Source organism: Peromyscus maniculatus, chromosome 21, assembly GCF_049852395.1.
Source record: "Peromyscus maniculatus bairdii isolate BWxNUB_F1_BW_parent chromosome 21, HU_Pman_BW_mat_3.1, whole genome shotgun sequence".
Lineage (NCBI taxonomy): Eukaryota > Metazoa > Chordata > Mammalia > Rodentia > Cricetidae > Peromyscus > Peromyscus maniculatus.
In genome coordinates this window covers 54,875,358-54,889,532 of record NC_134872.1, presented here as the reverse complement: position 1 = coordinate 54,889,532, position 14,175 = coordinate 54,875,358, and positions in this window count along the sequence as shown.

Sequence of the window (14,175 nt, the reverse complement as noted above, 5' to 3'; positions counted from 1 at the left end):
ATTTGCACTTCAAAAAATATCGAATATGTGAATATTTTTCCCAACATGAACCAAAATGTCCTTAAAAAGTCATAATCATAAAATTCAATGATCACAGATCCTGGAGCAAGTAGACAAAAAATAACTAGGCGGGGGAGGCAAGGCCTTTAATGTTTCCTCATGGTCACTGTTGCCAGACAAAGGAATCTAAAAAGCTAATTCTTAACTTATAATAAGCAAAACAAAAATTCTTATGAAATTATACTATAATCTATTTTAAACTTTCATATATATCCTAATTTATACACCTGTATAATTTCTGCAACATTCCTATCTTTCTTATTTTTATAATTTCCTAATGATTAACTCATAATGTAGAATCATATCCTTTTTCTTGATTCATAGTTTTCAAATTTGCATTTTATATCTGTAAAAGCATTAATATATTCACTACAAAATAAGCAGAAAATGTTCCCAAACTCATTTGTGGGTTTTTTTGTACTTTCCCAACTTTGATCTTCTTCTACATCTTCACGGTCTAGTTTGAACATTCTGTTCAACAATTTCATCAATATTAATACTTTCAAATGCGTAGGTTTTATATTACTTTTTCAATTAATTTATTCATCTTATTTCCTTTCCCAGACCATCTCATACCATCAATATTTTGAGGTCAGAAGGGAACAAGTCAGTGAATCCTAAAACCATCATACAAATAATTATAGTTTTTATGTACTAACAAAAGAAGGAAGTGGGGCTTTGTCCACTCACCTGTTAATCTCAAAATACTTTACGTTGATATGGATTTTGTTTATTGATATAAATTTAAGGTCAATTTTGTTATATGCTGTGGGATGTTAATGTATGTCCTGTGGGAGCCCTTCTTGGGTTCCTTGTGGCGTTACCCAGCAGGTTTGCATAGAGGATGATTAGGACCATGGGCCTGAGTGCAGGTGTCTGAGATGGTCTGCACTTGGCTGTACTGGGGGATGGTCTGTATGTCAAGTTGCTCTGATTGGTCAATAAATAAAACCTGATTGGTCGTGGCTAGGCAGGAAGTATAGGCGGAACTAACAGAGGAGAAATAAAAGAACAGGAAGGCAGAAGGAGACGCTGCCAGCCACTGCCAGGACAAGCAGCATGTGAAGATGCTGGTAAGCCACGAGCCACGTGGCAAGGTATAGATTTGTGGAAATGTGTTACTTTAGGATATAAGAACAGTTAACAGGAAGCCTGACACGGCCATACAGTTTGTAAGCAATATAAGTCTCTGTGTTTACTTGGTTGGGTCTGAGCGGCTGTGGGACTGGCGGGTGACAGATTTGTCCTGACTGTGGGCAAGGCCGGAAAACTCTAGCTACAGTTATATTGTATGTATATTTCTACTCTTGCTTAAGATATTATGTTTATGTAATGCATTTAAAATTGTATTGTATAATTAAGAAATACAGATTAATATTTAGTCATCTATCATAATCAAACTTATAGCCTTGTTAAATATTCTAGATATACAAAGATATATTTTAATTAGGTACTGTGGATGATTGATTGATAAATAAAATGCTGATTGGCCAGTAGCCAGGCAAGAAGTATAGGCAGGATAAAGAAAGAGGAGAATTCTGGGCACAGGAGGGCTGAGTCAGCAAATGCTGCTAGCTGCCACCATGAGAAGTAGATGTTAAGATACCAGTAATCCATGAAGCACATGGCAACTTCTAGATTAATAGAAATGGGTTAATTTAAGATACAAAACTAGATAACAAGAAGCCTGAGCTATGACCATATACTTGTAAGTAATATAAGCTTCTGTGATTATTTTATAAGTGGGCTGTGGAACTGCAGTGGTTTGGCAGAACCAGAGAGAAACATTCCAGCTACAATTAGGTAGGCAATCTACATATACTTCAAAAACCTAAAGTTATGGCATTTAAAATATTTTAAGGACCTAGACTTTTCTGGACAGGGAGACACGTCTGCTCCTGGCAGCACAAATTACTTCAGAAAGGTTGATGGTCATTGAAGAAACTCATTATAGAGTTTGCTTACAATGTGGAAAAGGCTAGCCGTTTGGGCAAGGAACTGCTCTTGCCTGGACTGCTTGATAAACTGGACATGCAGGACCCAAAGGAAGGTGATCAATGAACTTTGCCAAAACAAGATGAGATGGACCTTCAGGTTCCTACTTCACAGAAGAAAAGGCCAGACATTCTGCAGGACACAGTGAAAAGTGACTGATCAACTTTGCCATTAGGCAGAACAGTTCTTTCAATTTCCTGCTTCACTGGAAAGTCTGCCAGATACTCTAGGTACATAGGCTGCAGAAGGATGCCCCAATGTTACAAAAACACTTTAGAGAGTATCCAGGCAGCTGCCTCTCTCATTTCTTGCATGCTTTAGAAGTTGCTTACAATGCGCTTCCTGTTTTACATTATTATGACATCTTTGATGGAGTTGAAGACTGGGTCATTATAATTATAGATTTCTTTAATTATGATAAGAGATAAATTAGATATGAAACTCTAGACTCACAAAAATAAGGCGGATGATAGAATATTTTCTTTAATTTTACCAAATCCAAATAGACTTTAGATATTGTAACTGTAATTGCTTCTTGATAACTGTTTTGTTATATGTCCTTTTCCTTTATTAAAATGAAAATCTTCCTTTTTGATTAGATAGAAAAGGGGAAGTGCTGTAGAGTGGTCTTTCTGTAGGCTGTGAATACGTGTTGCTACCCTTGGTTAAAAAAGAAGCTGCTATGGCCTATGGCAAGACAAAATAGAGCCATGCAGGGAATCAAAGCAGAGAGACAAGGAGAAAAAGGCAGAGTCTGTGGATACAAGATGAAATGGAACACAGGTAACACCATAAAGCCCTGTGGCAAAACACACATTAATACAAATGGGTTAGATTAAGTTGTATGAGCTAGTTAATGATAAGCCTGAGCCATAAGCCAAACAGTTTGTAATTAATATAAGTCTCTGTGTATTTACTTGGGACCATGCAGCTGTGGAACACAAAAAATCTTCAATCAACAATGAAAGAAATGCAAATCAAAATGATTCTGAGATACCATCTTATGCCTAAGTGGGAGAGTATGTTGAGTAAGAGGGTTACTCCGACAATGCTGGTGGAAATGCAATCTTGTGCAGCCAATCTTGAAAATCAGTATGGTGGTTACTTAGAAAGTTGGGAATCAACCTACCTCAAGTACCAGCAATACAACTCTGAGGCATATACCCAAAAGATGCTCAATCATACCACAAGGACACTTGCTCAACTATGTTCATAGCAGCATTATTCATAATAGCTAGAACCTGAAAACATCCTAGATACCCCCAAACAAAGAATGGATAAAGAAAAATTGGTGCATTTGCACAATGGAATATTACTCCACAGTTAAAAAAAGTGACATCATGAAATTTTTAGGCAAATGTATGGAACTAGAAAAAATTATCATGAATGAGGTAACCCAGACCCAGAAAAGCAAACATGTTATATATTCACTCAGAAGCGGATATTAGACACAAAACCAAGGAAAACCAGGCTACAATCCATAACCTCAGAGAAGCTAGGTAAAAGAGGACCCTAAGGGGGACACACATAGATTGTCCCAGGATAGGAAATAGTTAAGATCTCTTAGGTAAACTGGGCCAAGGGAACAGGGGAGTGGTTTGGAACATAAGGGATCAAGATGGCTGAGTTGGAGGAGGGACAGAGAGGAAGAGCAATGTATAAGATATCTTGACAGGAGGAGCCATTATGGGGTTAGGGAGAAAACTGGTTCTAGGGAAATCCCCAGGAACCCACAAAAAGGACTCAAGCTAAGACTCCTAACAATAGTGGAGTGGGTGCCTGAACTAGCTTTCTCCCCTGTAATCATATTGGTGACTACCCTAATGGTCAACATAAAACCTATAACTGGTAACTGGTGGAAGCAGATTCAGAGACCCATGGCCAAACACTGGGCAGAGCTCCTGGAATTCAGTTGAAGAGAGCAAGGGGGATTATTGGAGGAAGGTGTTCAAGATCATGGTGGAGAAAAACACAGACAGCTGATCTGAGGTAGTGGGAGCTCATGGACTCTGGACTGACAGCTGTGGAACCTGTGTGGGATGGAACTAGGCCCTCTGAATGTGAGTGACAGTTGTGTGGCTTGATATGATGTCGAGGCCCCTGGCAGTGGGATCAGGTCTTATCCCAGGTACATGAAGTGGCTTTTTAGAGCCCATTTCCTTGGGTAGGATACCTTCCTCAGCCTTCATGCAGCAGGGAGTGACTTGGTCCTCTTCCAACTTGGTATGTCAGCCTGTGTTGACTCACCAAAGGAAGCCTTACCCTATGAGGAATGGATGGGGGGGGGGAGGTGGAGGACAGTGGGAGAAGGAGAAGGAGGGGGAACTGTGGTTGCTATGTAAAATGAAAGTAAACCTTTTAAATAAATTTATAAAAAGAAAATTGACAGTGACCCTGACAAAAAAAACCACACAAAGAATCAACAATGAAAGAAAATTGCAAAACAATTTCCTTTATGAACATAGATGCAAAATGCTCTATAAAATTCTGCAAACCAATTCCAAGAACACATCAAAAAGATCACTCACCATGTTCCAGGAACCATGGAGTTGCCCTGGCCTAGTTGCCTTCCAGATATTTCCAGGTTATAATCAGGAGCTCCTAAGGGCATTGTGAGTTTTTCAGTTCCTGAGAAACCAGGGTACTTCATCAAGCAGTGAAGCATTCAGGCCACTCTGTGTTTTTCTGTGTGTCTCATAGAAGTAAAAGAATCATGAAAGATTGACAACATTTTTTCCTAGACATTAACCTTTGTACCATGCATAGCATAGAAATATCACTGTATCCTGGCAACTACAGCTGTATTAATCCTAGCAATTTCCACTATATGTATTTCTGAGAAATGTATAAAAAGTCTGATTTCACCCCATAAAATTGTCACAGCCTCATTCTTGCTGTAGTATCTCCATGCCAAGACTATTCTAATTTCTTGATGAACCATATCTCATAACTTTGGCCAGTTACTAAATGTGGGGTATTGGTGAAATTATTAAGGCCACTCCACATAGTTAAAAGGATATTTATTTAATGGCATAACTTACAAATTAAGGCATAGTTAGGTCGTGGGGTCTGAGGAAGGTGTATCACAATCCAGCAGTGTTCTCTGGAGCTCTGCTTGGTCCACCTCCACCGTCCAGGGTCCTGGAACAGAGAGAGCACTGGACTATCCAGATCTCGGGTCTCCAGGTGCATCCCTTGGCCCCTGCCTTGTAGGCGTGACAGTTGCCAAAGTCTCAATGGGGGTTGGAACTTCCAGATCAAAGCTGAAATGGCTACCCACTACAATGGGGCACTTGAACCATGCTCAAATAGACTAAATCCCAGAGATGCAGGGATGGTTCAATATACAAAAATCAGAAATGTATCCCACTATGTAAACAAACTGAGAGAGAAAGAACACATGATCATCTCATGAGATGCAGAAAAGGACTCTGACAATATCCAAAACCCGTTTATGATAAAAGTCCTAGAGAAATTAGGGATACAGGGACACATCTCAATATAATAAATGTAGTTTTCAGCAAGCCCAAAGCCAACATCTACTTAAATGGAGAGAAATCAAAGTAATTCAGCTAAACTCAGGAACAAGAAAAGTTTGTACACCCTCGCCATGCCTATTCAATGTACTACTTGAAGTCTTAGCTGGAGTGTTATGGCAAGTGAGGGATATCAAGGGGATACAAATTGGAAAGGAAGAAGTCCTCACATTTTGATAAATTGAATTTCATTGAAGACACAGACGTAAATCCACATACCTATGGACACCTGAGTTTTGATAAAGAAACCAGAAATACAAAGTAAAAAGACTGCAATTACAATAAATTTCAATGAACTTTATGGCTGCAAGCTGAAAAAAGCAAATAGATCCATGTCTATCAACTTGCAGAAAACTCAACTCCAAAAGGATCGAAGACTTCAACACAAAATCAGATACACTGAACCTGATAGAAGAGAAAGTAGGGAATACCCTTGGACTCACAGGAAAAACACAGGAGAAGACTTCCTGAACAGAACAACCATAGTACAGGCATTAAGATCAATAATTAATAGATGGTACTTCACAAAACTGAAAGATTTCTGTTAAGGACACCATCATTTGGAAAAAATGACAGCCTACAGAATGGAAAAATATTTTCTCCAACTCGATGTCTGAGAGAGCAAATACATCCAAAATATGTAAACAACTAAAGAAACTTGCTTTCAAAAAGCCAAATAACCCAATTCAAAAATGGGGTACAGATCTAAATAGAAAATTCTCAATAGAATAAAACAAAATAGCTGAGAAATACTTTTTAAAAAAAAGGTTCAATAGCTTTAGTAATCAGAGAAATGCAAGTCAAAACTACTTTGAGATTCCATCTTATACATGTTATATGGTTAACATGAAATACATGTTGGTGAGGATATGGAACAAGGAGATTCCTCCTCCATTTCTGCAAGGAGTGTAAAGTGGTACAATCACTATGAAAATGAATATGGTGTTTCCTTGGAAAAATGGGGCTCAATTTACCTCAAGACCCAGCTGTACCATTCCTTGTCAGATGCCCAAAAGGAGGCTCTATTCTTCCACAGAGACATTTAGTCAACCATGTTCATAGTAGCTTTATTCATAATAACCAGAAATTAGAAACAACCTAAATGACTGTCAACTGAAGAATGGATAAATATTACATTTACACAAAGGATTATTCGCTCTTTAAAAAAATGACATTGTGAAATTTGGTGTCAAATGAATAGAAATGAAAAGAATCATCCTGAGTGAGGTAACCCAGACCTGGAAATCAAACACAGATTATATGGACTTATAAGTGAATATTAGCTGTTAGGTCAATGATAATCATGCTACAATTCACAGACCCTGAGAGTCTATGTGTGGTGATATTTTATTTGTGCACCCCTATAAAGCTTATCAGGGGATCAGAGGAAAAGTCAACCAGTATCTTGAACATAGGGGTTAGGCAGTGGTAGCACAAACCTTTAATTCTAACATTTTGGAGGCAGAGATCCATGTGGATCTCTGTGATTTCAAGGCCACACTGGGAATATAGCCAAGTGTGGTGTCACATGCCTTTAATCCCAGTACTAGTTAACCATAGAGGTCTGGAGGTCTGGACAGGCAGACAGGAAGTGATAGAGCTGGGCAAAAACAGGAAGTGATGAAGCTGGGCAGAGAAAGAAACATGGCAGGGCACAGAAGGATATGGAGGCATGAGTATAGAGGAAGTAGCTCTCTCTTTGGCTGAGGATTTCCTAGAAGTAAGACGTGGCTAGCTCTCTCAGCTAAGTACCAAGAATGGTTGTATGGGGGATGCATGGATCTCCTTGGAAAGGGGAATTGTATGAGTAGAATGGGTGTGGGTGGGAACAGGAACAGGAGTGATTGGGTTGGGCGGGGGGATAGAAAGAGAGAATATGAAGAGTGGCAATTTGGGGGCACTTGGGGTGCAATGTGGAAATCAAGTCCAGTAGAAAGTCTCAGGTTTTTAGGAGGGTGACCCAAGTGAGGACTCCTGATAATGGCACCCCAAATGATGTAACCTTGTAGTTTTTACCTGAAAAACTGAGCTTGTAGAGGGGCGGGCACCTCCTCCAGCCTCCACTGTGTCGGGGTGCTCAACCAAGGTCCCTGCCATGGCTTGAATTGAAATAAACCTTGCTTTTGCATTTCGGTGAGTTCATGTCTCTGGTGGTCTCTTTGGGGGTCTCTTGCACATGGTACGACAATCACTACATCATGACAAATAAGAATTGGGTACAAGATATAGTTGATAACAAATTCAAACAGCAAATGTCCACCATCAAAAGCTGCATAGGAAGCAGTACCAGACTATGAATCTTTCATCTGCTTTGAGGACTTCTGTGAAAAGAGTGTCAAGGAGATCCATTCTCTGAGGAAGATCTCAACACTTTCATAGCTTTCCTTTAAGTGCTCTACTTGGTATGAACAGTGAAAATTTATGGGGAAAAATTCCCACCAGACCTCCAGAAGAAGTTGGTGGTGGTGGTGGGGTGTCCAGCAATTTCGAAATATAAGAGTAAATGGTGTTCTATTTACAAAGGCCTGACTTCAAGAAAAAGTACTTGACCAGTCCCTTATCTGAATTTCCTAAATGCTTAAATGACTTGAATGTATATGAACATATAGCTCTGCCATGGTCCATGGCATATTACAGTAGATGACAACTTACATACATATGGTCAACCCACCAGATGAACAATTCTCTGATGAAGAAGCCTTATGAAGCAAGGCTTATGAGGACACAGACTCTGAAAACTGCTTGCTTCTGTCTATAACTTCTCATGTGCAAAAACAGTCATGGAAACTCCCCATTACCATGCATTTTCATGTAATGTGTACATGTAATCTCATGATTACATCTCAACTTTGGGAATTTATTCTGTGGACTGCCTAAGATGATTTCTTCTTAAGCTGTATAATTTGATGAATAGAAATAATATTATGATATTTTTGATAGCTTACGCTGACAGGAAAATAACAGTATACTCAGCTACAAAGACAGGTTATTACACAATTAGCTGATTAAAGACTCAGAGCAAATTCAAAATACACTAGTTGCCTTTGCAAATGAATTGCACAAGGACAGATTCCCAGGTGTCTGGTTGTTGACCCAAGGTCAGGCATAAAGCAAATTTAGGGCCAGTTCTTCCCTTGAGAAACTCTGGCTAATAACATTAAAGACATAACTCCCTGAACATATTCTCTCAGCAATTGACTCTCTGCATGAACTCCTAAATCTCAGTTTTATGAAAGAGGACTCAAAGTTCAGCCAACTAACTATTTATTCTTTAGGCCCTGGGATGCTTTTAAGGTCACTGTCCCTCAAGAAAATGTGGAAAACTTGAGTGCTATGTGCATCCTGCTGGCTCACCAGGGAGCTTGGCTGACAGCCAAGCATTGCTATGGTTATGGGAAGTGTAACATTTCAATCCAAGAAAAAACCATGTGATTTCATGTGTGTTATCAGAATGACTACTTCTTATTGCTTATTCCATAAATTAAATGTCACCCTCAAATGTAAGCTTTCTGTTTGGACTATATAGAACTCTGTAAAGAAAAAAAACAAAGAGATTAGTATTTACACAATGAGCTATTTTAAAAAAAGATACCATCAAAACACATGTGTTTCTTGCCTAATACCCATCAGATAGAAGTTTGGTTCTTGCTGACATTGTGGGGTTTTTTGCATACCATAGGTGCAGTTTTGGAACAGGTACTCCCAAAGACTTTGATAAAGCTCAGACTTACTCTTCTTTTCAAACAGGAAAAAAGGGACATATGTTTGTCACTACAAGACCTGGACAAGACAGGGATTGTAAACATTTAGTAATAGATTGGAGGGGGGGGTCTTCATAGGAACTGGATGCTCTCTAGGAAGAAATTGGCAGTTGAAAGCTGCTGAAGTGGGGAAATCATTGTCTTAAGTGGCTTAGCCATTGGTGATTACCTCTTCATACATATGATCATGTGTGTAGCCCTGGTTAAATCCAGTGAGCTCAAATACAGCATGAGACATGAAACAGGAGAGTGTATTGGGAAGTGAGTTTATAGTTCATGGGAGATAGAGGGAAAAAGAGAATCTGAGATCTGAGCATAATAAAAACGTATCATATACTTGGATAAAATTACCAAAAATAACATCAAACAAAAAACATATTATAGTTACTGTTTGTAATCACAGTGTTCATAGTCTGATGCATAAAGCATTTCCATTCAAGTGTGTTCAGACTACAGATAGGAAGAATGGGAGGCCCATGATAATTTTACTGGGAATCCTGCCATGAAATGTCATGTACATTTAAGACAGTGGTTCTCAACCTGTTGGTCAAACTCCTTCGGGATTTGAACAACACTTTCATAGGGTTTGCATATCAGCTATCCTTCATATAAGATATTTACTTTATGCTTTTTAACACTAGCAAAATTACAGTTATGAGGTAGCAAGAAAAATAACTTTATAGTTGGGGTTCACCACAATATGAGGAACTATATTAAAGCATTGCAGCATTAGGAAAGGTGAGAACTACTAATTTAAGGAAAGAAAAGTTAGACCATAAGTTCTGAAGAGATGCTAGTTCCATCCACAACTTGTTCAGAACTCCTTTTCAATGCCTATAGGCAGAGAGACTGATTAGTTTAGTTTATTATATTTATTTTCAGTCTCCATTCCCCTATTACTTAACTAAATAGGACTTGAATGAGAACATAATAATGGGCACAGTGAATAGGTCACCAAGTGGCTCCTAGTTAACATCTGGAAGTCAATACAGTACTTACTAAGGTCAAGAATTCCTGAACATTGTTATATTTTGTTTTGTTCTGTATTGTTTTGTTTTTGTGGTTTTTCCAGAAAGGGTTTCTCTGTGTCCTGGAACTCACTCTGTAGATTAGGCTGACCTTGAACTCACAGAGATCCACCTACCTTTGCCTCCAGAGTCCTCGATTAAAGACATGGGCCACCACTGCCTCCAGTTAATGAATGTGGAAATCAAACTGTCTTGATGTTATCTAGCTCTAGTTCCTTGAAACCTAATGGCCACACTCTTGAAACTTATTGGGTGGACTTGAGGCTCATTAGCACAAGGGTTTCTCAGGACATTCAAGACACTCTATCATGTGTTGCATAACATTAGTCAGGATTTCCAATGATGTTTAGTCTTGGTAGAATCCCCAGAACATCATTTTCAAGATCTCTAAGATATTTCCTGTGCCTTTGTCATCAACCTTGCTCAAGACAGCCTTCCCATTTGTCTTGTCTTTGGCAGATAGGATAGACTATTTCTGAATCTGTCAGAAACCTGAAGTAGAAATGACTTTTCTCACAAGAATTATAGTTAGAAATATAAGGCCTAACCTTTGCATGTGCACTAGATTCAGTAAGATGGAATCAGCTGGGTGCTCATGGAATACGCAAGATTTTATAGGGAATATTGCCTCCATATCATCTACATTTAGAGAGTTTGGCTCAGGGCAAGGGCAGACTTTCCATGCAGTACTAGGATTATTTCACATATTTGGAGTACATTTTTCTGGACTGCTCAACACCCAACTTTCAGATATTAACCCAATGAAATTCTTTCATTTTATTTGGGGAGAATAATTGATCTACTGAAGGGATTCTCATTTGGTTCAGGTTAGTGGTAGAAATGCAACTGATGAGCTATTAGCACTGGTCCAGACTTACACACTATTTGTAGAAGTGTGTATGTGAGCATCAAGTGCAGGTGTAGAACAGTGATTGTGAGTTATTGGAACACGATGTAAGTTGGATTTATACAGCAGTATGATCGTCTATGGCTGAGAGCTATATTTTAAGCACATGTAAACAAATACAGTGTCATTATGTATTTTCTCTGATATTTCTAGGGAGTTATTTACTCCATCATAATAAAAGATTGATTTATTTAGATTCTTGGGGATTTAGCCTCATAGACTTCACCATAGAGTATGGCAATAGTCTACTCTCTGTATATATCTATCTCTTATTTTATGTTCCCAAGAAGAGGGACCAATAGTGAATGCTTGAACAAATAGAACCAACACACTTGCCAATTCCTTGTTGAAAGAGTGCACATGCTAACCATTTAAAACAGTGAATCACAGTATTTTATCTAAGCAAAAGCTGTCACTCCCATCCTATTTCTATTAAACTCAAAACCAAGTATAAAGAAAAATCACTTCAAAACTGAAAAATGAGTTTTCTTATGAGAAAAAGCAACAAATTTTCTGTTTCTTATGCTATTCTGTTTTGTATATAAAATGTCTTCTGAAGAAATGTAGATGTTTTCTAATGGGTATTTTTGGAGCTTATAATAGGAGTCCCAAAATTTTAAAAAGTTACTGAGAATAATGTAGAAAATATAACATCTTAAGAGTTCAGGTTGAGTGGACAGTATGTCATCAAACTTAATTAGGAACCATGTTTATGTTACAGAAGGAGGAGGGGTTATAATTCTCTTGAGAGTAAGGCAGTCTTCATATGTTATAGAGGTTAATAAATACTTTCAGCTGTTGGTCCTCAGATCCAACTTAATTTGTATAAGGACCATTGCTAGCTGCTGGATTCCTCAGCCCCCACCTCACATTTGACAATGGGAACATTCCAATTGAAGACAATTTTCATATCTGAACTCAACTCTTCATGCTGCACTGACTGGCATGCATCCCAATCCCCTTAATGTGCAATTTGATGTCTGGTTTGGACCATATCCTTGTGCTGCACCTCCCTCAAATGTCCTGTTCCCACATGTCACTAGTGGGTACTATAGGTGCCAGTGGTGAAGAGTGTAGCCTTACCTTTTATCTCCATAACCCTGTTTAGTGTTCCTAGACCCCATGCAAATGCTGTTACATACCAGGCCCTCTGGACTGCTCTACTCTCAAGTAGTGTACCATTTCACATAGTTATCAGGTAGATCTGAGATAATTATCATTTTTAAACTTACCATTCCTTCACTGAACATAGATGACAGCAGCAGAGTTATGAGAAACAGCATCCCTGAGAAAGAAGCCATAGATGAAACCAATTAAAGAAAAAGGCCTGGTAGAATTAAGCAGTACATGGGACACAGACAGTAACTGATAGAAGTTATGCCAAAGCAACTTTGGCTGAAAATTTATTAACAATATAAAAAGGGAAGAGTTGCCATGTGGGCTCACAGTAGTGGCTATCTTGCCTCCAATAGGAACAATGCATAAACTAAAAAAGTTTCCTGATGTTCCCTGATGTGTAGTTGCATGTGTTGAGCAGATAGATTGATCTATGTATGTGTATAGGACAACTGAACTGATGGGGCCAGAAGTGGTAATATGTCTGACATTTGTGTTTTGTCCACCACCAAGTCAGCATACTTTAGATATGTCCGTCATGCTTTAATGATTTCATGTCCAGTCTTCCTATGTACCCAAAGCTGCAGATGCATTGTTTATGTCAGATCCAATACATTCCTCTAAGCCAAAGCCTATGTCTAGAGCTTTAGAGAACCAGGTTTCCCCATGAACAGAAACATCGTGTTGTTAGTTGTAACCCTGGTTTATATCAGCAGTCCCACATTTGAGTCCACAGTTTGGATCCCTGTAGTTGCATCCTATGTAGCTATATTCCTTCCTGCTATTATGCCAGTGAAAATGCAATGTACATTATTTAAATATTAGTAACTATTCCATAGCCATGACTCATGAGTCATACCAATATGGTTCATAGATCTTTGGCTGCTCTGAATTTTTCCTGTTTTTCCAGTCCGTGTCAGTTGCAATAGCAGTCCAGATATTGTATCATGTGCCATGTCATGGATATGATTCATCTTATTTACATCTTATTTACTCCCAGCAGCACAGAGTCATTCTACATGTTCCATGACTTTTCACTGAGCACACCAAAATGTGAATTAAATATGAGTGACACTTAAAATTTCAATTCCCTATGATTTGTTTACCTTTTCTCTAATTAAAGGATATCTATCTGGTATTTACTCATCTCCAAGGAAACTTAAAGCTAACACAAAAATATCTTATTTTGAACTTGGAGTCAAATTTCCAAAATAGATCACCAATGTATAAAAATATCCATCTCTAGAACATGTGAGAAAATGCAGATATTAGTACAAGTGATGATCAGGCATAGTGTCGAGATTATTATATGCAATAAAATTTGATTTTCGAGAGAGGTCTCCCCCTCATAGACATCAATAAAAGTGCAGGCCTGGAAAATATCTTGGTTTATTTCTGTCACCACACATTTCGTTGTCATATCATCCAGAATGATGACATTCTTCTTTTTCTCTTGGTGAACTAGTAAACAATGAATTATATTGCAAGTGACAATGTTTTTCTTTTCTTTCTTTCTTCTTTTCTTTTCCTTTTTTTTGGCACAATCTTTATTGTGATAACACCAGGAGTCCATTGCTTTTGAGGACCTCTGTGAACCTGCTGATTTTCTTCTCCATGTTCTTTTCTGCCTGTTTCTGTAGCCTTAATTAGCTGCTTTTTCCGATAGTGGATATTGGCCTTTAACTACCATTTCTCTTCCAGAGTGGCTGTCATTGCCTGGTACTTTCCCAAGACTTCATGAGCCAGACATCCTAGGTAAGCTAATTGCAGGA